This window comes from Nansenia antarctica, assembly GCF_963989245.1.
Source record: "Nansenia antarctica genome assembly, chromosome: 20".
Lineage (NCBI taxonomy): Eukaryota > Metazoa > Chordata > Actinopteri > Argentiniformes > Microstomatidae > Nansenia > Nansenia antarctica.
The window spans coordinates 1,223,787-1,229,786 of NC_137693.1; positions in this window are offsets into that span (position 1 = coordinate 1,223,787).

A 6,000-nucleotide genomic window follows, 5' to 3' on the forward strand; every position below is an offset into this window, starting at 1 on the left:
ATTTGTCGATATAATACAGTAAGAGCAAAACATTGTAATACATTTTATATATAGCTTCAATTCATGTCACCTTCAAATCATGAGAACAAGAATATATGGATAAATAAAAAGTAAAACAAAAGCACAGATAGTAAAAACATCGATACAAATGGTTAAAGATTAAATTCTGGTTTAAAAGATCAGTGAGAGCTGAGAATTGTAACATGCCAACAAATCACCCTGTGATAGTACCGGTAATTGAACCTGTATTTTGTTTCCAGGTCTTCAAATAATGACATATCGTAGACTGGGAAGCATCACCAGGTAGGAACATTGGTTTCAACCATGCATTCATGGATTGAACCTTTCTACCTAAAGCTGTAAGAGTAGAATGAGTAGGTTTTTTATTTTTTTTCTTATTTTTCTTATGGTGTATTTGGGAGTGACAGGGTACATCAAAGAATGCACCAGAATGTTTCATCCATAGTCCCGTAGTTTTGGTTTACTCTCTCTGCATCATTTCAGCACAATCTTTCATCCATAGTTCCATAGTCCCGTAGTTTTGGTTTACTCTCTGCATCATTTCAGCAAGACAGGGTAGGCAGGATAGGCATTTCAACAAGACGTTAGGGTAGCGATTTCAACAATACGTTAGGATAGTAATTTCAGCAAGATGTTAGGGTAGTTATTTCAGCCAGATGTTAGGGTAGTCATTTCAGAAAGATGTTAGGGTAGTAATTTCAGCGAGGCCTTGGGTAGATAGGCATTTCAGCAAGGCCTTGGGTAGGCATTTCGGCATGGGTTTGGGTAGGCATTTAGCAAGGCCTTGGGTAAGCATTTTAGCAAGGCCTTGGTTAGGCATTTCAGCAAGGCATAACGTTTGCCACTGTGTTTCCAGACTCTTTCACGTCTGTCACGTGTGCTCAGTGTGAACCTCTTCTTATCTGTGATGAGAACGGGGCACCAATGGCCAACATGCCAATTCTCCTGTTCTCTGGCAAATGACAATCGCGCTGCACCACTGTCCTAGGGGACTTACTGTTCTCCCTCTATGCCAAGTCTCTTGGCTCGGTAATCTCCTCTCTTGGGTTCTTCTACCACAGCTATGCACACACTCTATGATCACACACTCTCTGCATACACACTCTCTGCATACACACTCTGCATACACACTCTCTGCATACACACTCTGCATACACACTCTCTGCATACACACTCTGCATACACACTCTCTGCATACACACTCTGCATACACACTCTGCATACACACTCTGCATACACACTCTGCATACACACTCTGCATACACACTCTGCATACACACTCTGCACACACACTCTGCATACACACTCTCTGCATACACACTCTCTGCATACACACTCTCTGCATACACTCTCTGCATACACACTCTGCATACACACTCTGCATACACACTCTGCATACACACTCTGCATACACTCTCTGCATACACACTCTATGATCACACATGTACTAAGGTAACTGAGTCTAAAGCTGCTCTAGTGTACTAAGGTAACTGAGTCTGAAGCTGCTCTAGTGTACTAAGGTAACTGAGTCTGAACCTGCTCTAGTGTACTAACTGAGTCTAAAGCTGCTCTAGTGTACTAAGGTAACATCGCAGCAACAGTGCGCTCCTGCAGATTCTTCCTCTACCACGTCAGAAGGATACGTCCGTTCCTCACCAGAGAACCAGCTCAACTCTTTGTCCAGTCACTGGTCATCTCTCGCATTGACTACTGCAATGCACTCCTGGCTGGACCTTCCACCTCCATCATCAGACCTCTGCAACTCATCCAGAATGCTGCTGCCCGTCTGGTTTTCAACCTCCTCAAATTCTCTCATGTTACCCACCTCCTTCACACCCTTCACTGGCTCCCGATAGCAACTCGCATTCCCCCAACCCCATGAAGATGAGGATGATTTCAGTCCGTCCCTTCTTTCATTCGTTTATTCTTCAGTTCTTTCATTCGTCCCTCAGTTGTTGTTTTCTGCCAGTTCTTCCATCTGTCCGTTCTTCATCTTTTTCATTCTTCTGTTTGTTCTCCTGTTCATTCTTCAGTTCTTTCTTTTGTGTAACTATTCTTTCATTCTTCCGTTAGTTAGTTTTTGTTCTTCCTTGTTCATGTTTGTTCATTCGGCCGGCCCTGGGACTTTTGTGGCTCTAAGCAAGATTTTTTTAATAAAAGCAACAAAATTCCACATAACAAGGTCTATAAATAAACACAATGACAAAAGAACACCAATACAAATATATATATTTTTTGCAAGTAAATAAAAATATTAAAAATAAATAAAGTGAACACAATGTTCTGTTAACTACAAAACAAACAACGATAGACTACTGTAGAAGCTAAATAACAATTTACAACTGCAAAGTATTCAAAATAATGAAGTCAAAATGTAACCTTTAAAAGCAACAAACTTGCACATATCAAGGTCTAAGTAAAGACAATGACAAATGTACACCAATAAAACCCAAAATATTTTGACAAATAAATAGCAATGAACAATCAATTTAAGAGTGCAAAATATTCCAAATAAATGAAGTGAACACTCCAAAATTGTTCTGTTAACTACAAAACAGCTATAGGCTACTGTAGAAACTAAATAACAATTTATTCAAAATAAGTCAACATTTAAACTATAAAAGCAACAAACTTGCACATATAACTTAAGACAATGACAAATTAACACAAATAAACACCAAAATATTTTTGACATGAATAGCAGTGAACAATCAATTTAAGAGTGCAAACTTTTCCAAATAAATAAAGTGAACCCTACAAAATAGTTAACGATGTTAACCACAAAACAACTAAACAGGCTACATGCTTTGGGCCGGCCCTGGTTTGTTCTTCAATTCTTTTCTTCTTCATTTCTTATATTCTTTCATCTGTTAATTATTTTATTCTTCCATCCTTCTGTTTGTCCATACTTGCTTCAGTGTTTTTGTCCATCTGTCCCTTCATTAGTTATTCCTTTAAAACAAATTATGTTAATCAATTTCACCTGCTTTGGTGCAAATGAAAGCAACAACAGGTGGACAGGAGAGGCAACAGCAAGACAACCCCCAAAAAGGAAGTGGCCATGCAGGTGGTGGAGGAGCGCTGCCAGAGCCCTACAAAATGACCTCCAGAGGCTTACTTGTGTGCATGTTTCTGACCAAACTGACTCCATGAGGATGGCATGAGGGCCCAACATCCTCTAGTGGGACTTGGGTATTGTTGTCTGAAGAAGGAAGATTTATAAACATTGGTGAAACGGTACAGTAGATGTAGTGTGTAGTAGATGTCTCAGGACAAATAGTATAGGGGGGAGCAGATGTCTCTGGAGACGCAGTACAGTGTCTCAGGTGTAGAATGATTACTGAACTGGTCTCCATTGTCTCAGGTGTAGAATGATTACTTATGAACTGGTCTCCATTGTCTCAGGTGTAGAATGATTACTTATGAACTGGTCTCCATTGTCTCAAGTGTAGAATGATTACTTATGAACTGGTCTCCATTGTCTCAGGTGTAGAATGATTACTTGTGAACTTGTCTCCATTGTCTCAGGTGTAGAATGAACTGGTCTCCATTGTCTCAAGTGTAGAATGATTACTTATGAACTTGTCTCCATTGTCTCAAGTGTAGAATGATTACTTATGAACTTGTCTGCATTGTCTTAAGTGTAGAATGAACTGGTCTCCATTGTCTCAGGTGTAGAATGATTACTTATGCTGATTTACTCAGACAGACCCCTCCCCTAGTTCCTGTGCCTCAAAGGTAATTTCAACATATACAATATTAACACAATTAAACCTTTACAATGTGTATTTGATTCCCCACAGGGATATCCACCATAGTCACAGGCCAGCACTGCATTTACATTTTCGGCATATAGCAGACACCTTATTCCAAAGCAACTTACAATCATACATTTGACTAAGTGAATCACCTATCCAACAGTCGTAGCAGGAAAAGTAATCTATGCATACGCCAGGGGCCATTGGCAGTTGTCATGCTAGAAGAAGGAAGATTTATAAACATTGGTGAAACGGTACCGTAGATGTAGTGTGTAGTAGATGTCTCAGGAGAAATAGTTTAGGGGGGGGGAGCAGGTGTCTCTGGAGACACAGTACAGTGTCTCAGGTGTAGAATGATTACTGAACTGGTCTACATTATCTCAGGTGTAGAATGAACTTGTCTCCATTGTCTCAGGTGTAGAATGAACTGGTCTCGATTGTCTCAGGTGTAGAATGAACTTGTCTCCATTATCTCAGGTGTAGAATGAACTGGTCTCCATTGTCTCAGGTGTAGAATGAACTGGTCTCCATTGTCTCAGGTGTAGAATGATTACTTATGCTGATTTGCTCAGATGGACCCCCCCCAGTTCCTGTGCCTCAAAGGTAATTTCAATATATACAATATTAACACAATTAAACCTTTACAATGTATATTTGATCCCCCGCAGTAATATCCACCATACTCACAGCCCAGCACTGCATTTACATGTTTGGCATTTAGCAGACAATATATTCCAAAGCAAATTACAATCATACATTTGACTAAGTGAATCATCTATCCAACAGTCATAGCAGGAAAAGTAATCCATGCATAGGCCAGGGGCCATTTGCAGTCGTCGTGCTAGAAGAACGAATATTTATAGACATTGGTGAAATAGTACAAGTGGGTAGTAGATGTCTCAGGAGAAACAGTATGGGGGGGGGGGGATGCAGGTGTCTCAGGAGACACAGTGCTTGGGGGTAGTAGATGTCTCAGGAGGAGCAGTTTAGGTGCATCCTGAAGAGATGAGTCTTCATTCTCTGACAGATGATGGGTTGTGACTCTGCAATTCTGACAGCCATAACAAGGTCATTCCACCAGGGGGAGTGAGTATAGTGAAGAGATGTGACTGGGCAGCGTGACTGCCGTATTGGCGTAGAGGTGGTGGGGCCAGTCGGCCAGTAGAGGTGGAGAGCGGAGTGAATGGGCTGAAGTTACCCCCCCCAAACTTAAGCCTGTTTACTCCACTCCTCCACCTCTACTGGGGGACTGGTCCTACCACTTCTACACCAATGCGGCAGTCATGCTGCCCGGTCACATCTCTTCACTACACTCGCTCCCTGCTGGTGGAATGAGCTTCTCACGGCTTTCACTACTGCAGAGTCACTCCCAATCTTCCGTCAGAGACTAAAGACACATCTCTTCTGGTTACATCTTAACTGCTCCTCCTGAGACATCTACTACCCCCCAGCACTGTGTCTCCTGAGACACCTGCTTTCCCCTCTACTGTGTCTCCTAAGATGTCTACTTTCCATTGTCTCAGGTGTAGAATGATTACTTATGAACTGGTCTCCATTGTCTCAGGTGTAGAATGATTTCTTGTCTCAGGTGTAGAATGATTACTTATAAACTGGTCTCCATTGTCTCAGGTGTAGAATGAACTGGTCTCCATTGTCTCAGGTGTAGAATGATTACTTATGAACTGGTCTTCATTGTCTCAGGTGTAGAATGATTTCTTGTCTCAGGTGTAGAATGATTACTTATAAACTGGTCTCCATTGTCTCAGGTGTAGAATGAACTGGTCTCCATTGTCTCAGGTCTAGAATGAACTGGTCTCCATTGTCTCAGGTGTAGAATTATTTCTTATGAACTGGTCTCCATTGTCTCAGGTGTAGAATGATTACTAATGCTGATTTGCTCAGACAGACCCCTCCTTCCAGTTATTGTGCCTCAAAGGTAAGTTCAATATATACAATATTAACACAATTAAACCTTAACAATGTATATTTGATCCCCCACAGGGATATCCACCATACTCACAGGCCAGCACTGCTTTTACATTTTTGGCATATAGCAGACGCCTTATTCCAAAGCAAATTACAATCATACATTTGTCTAAGTTAGTGAATCATCTATCCACCAGTCATAGCAGGAAAAGTAATCTATGCATAGGCCAGGGGCCATTGGCAGTTGTCATGCTAGAAGAACGAATATTTATAGACATTGGTGAAATAGTACAAG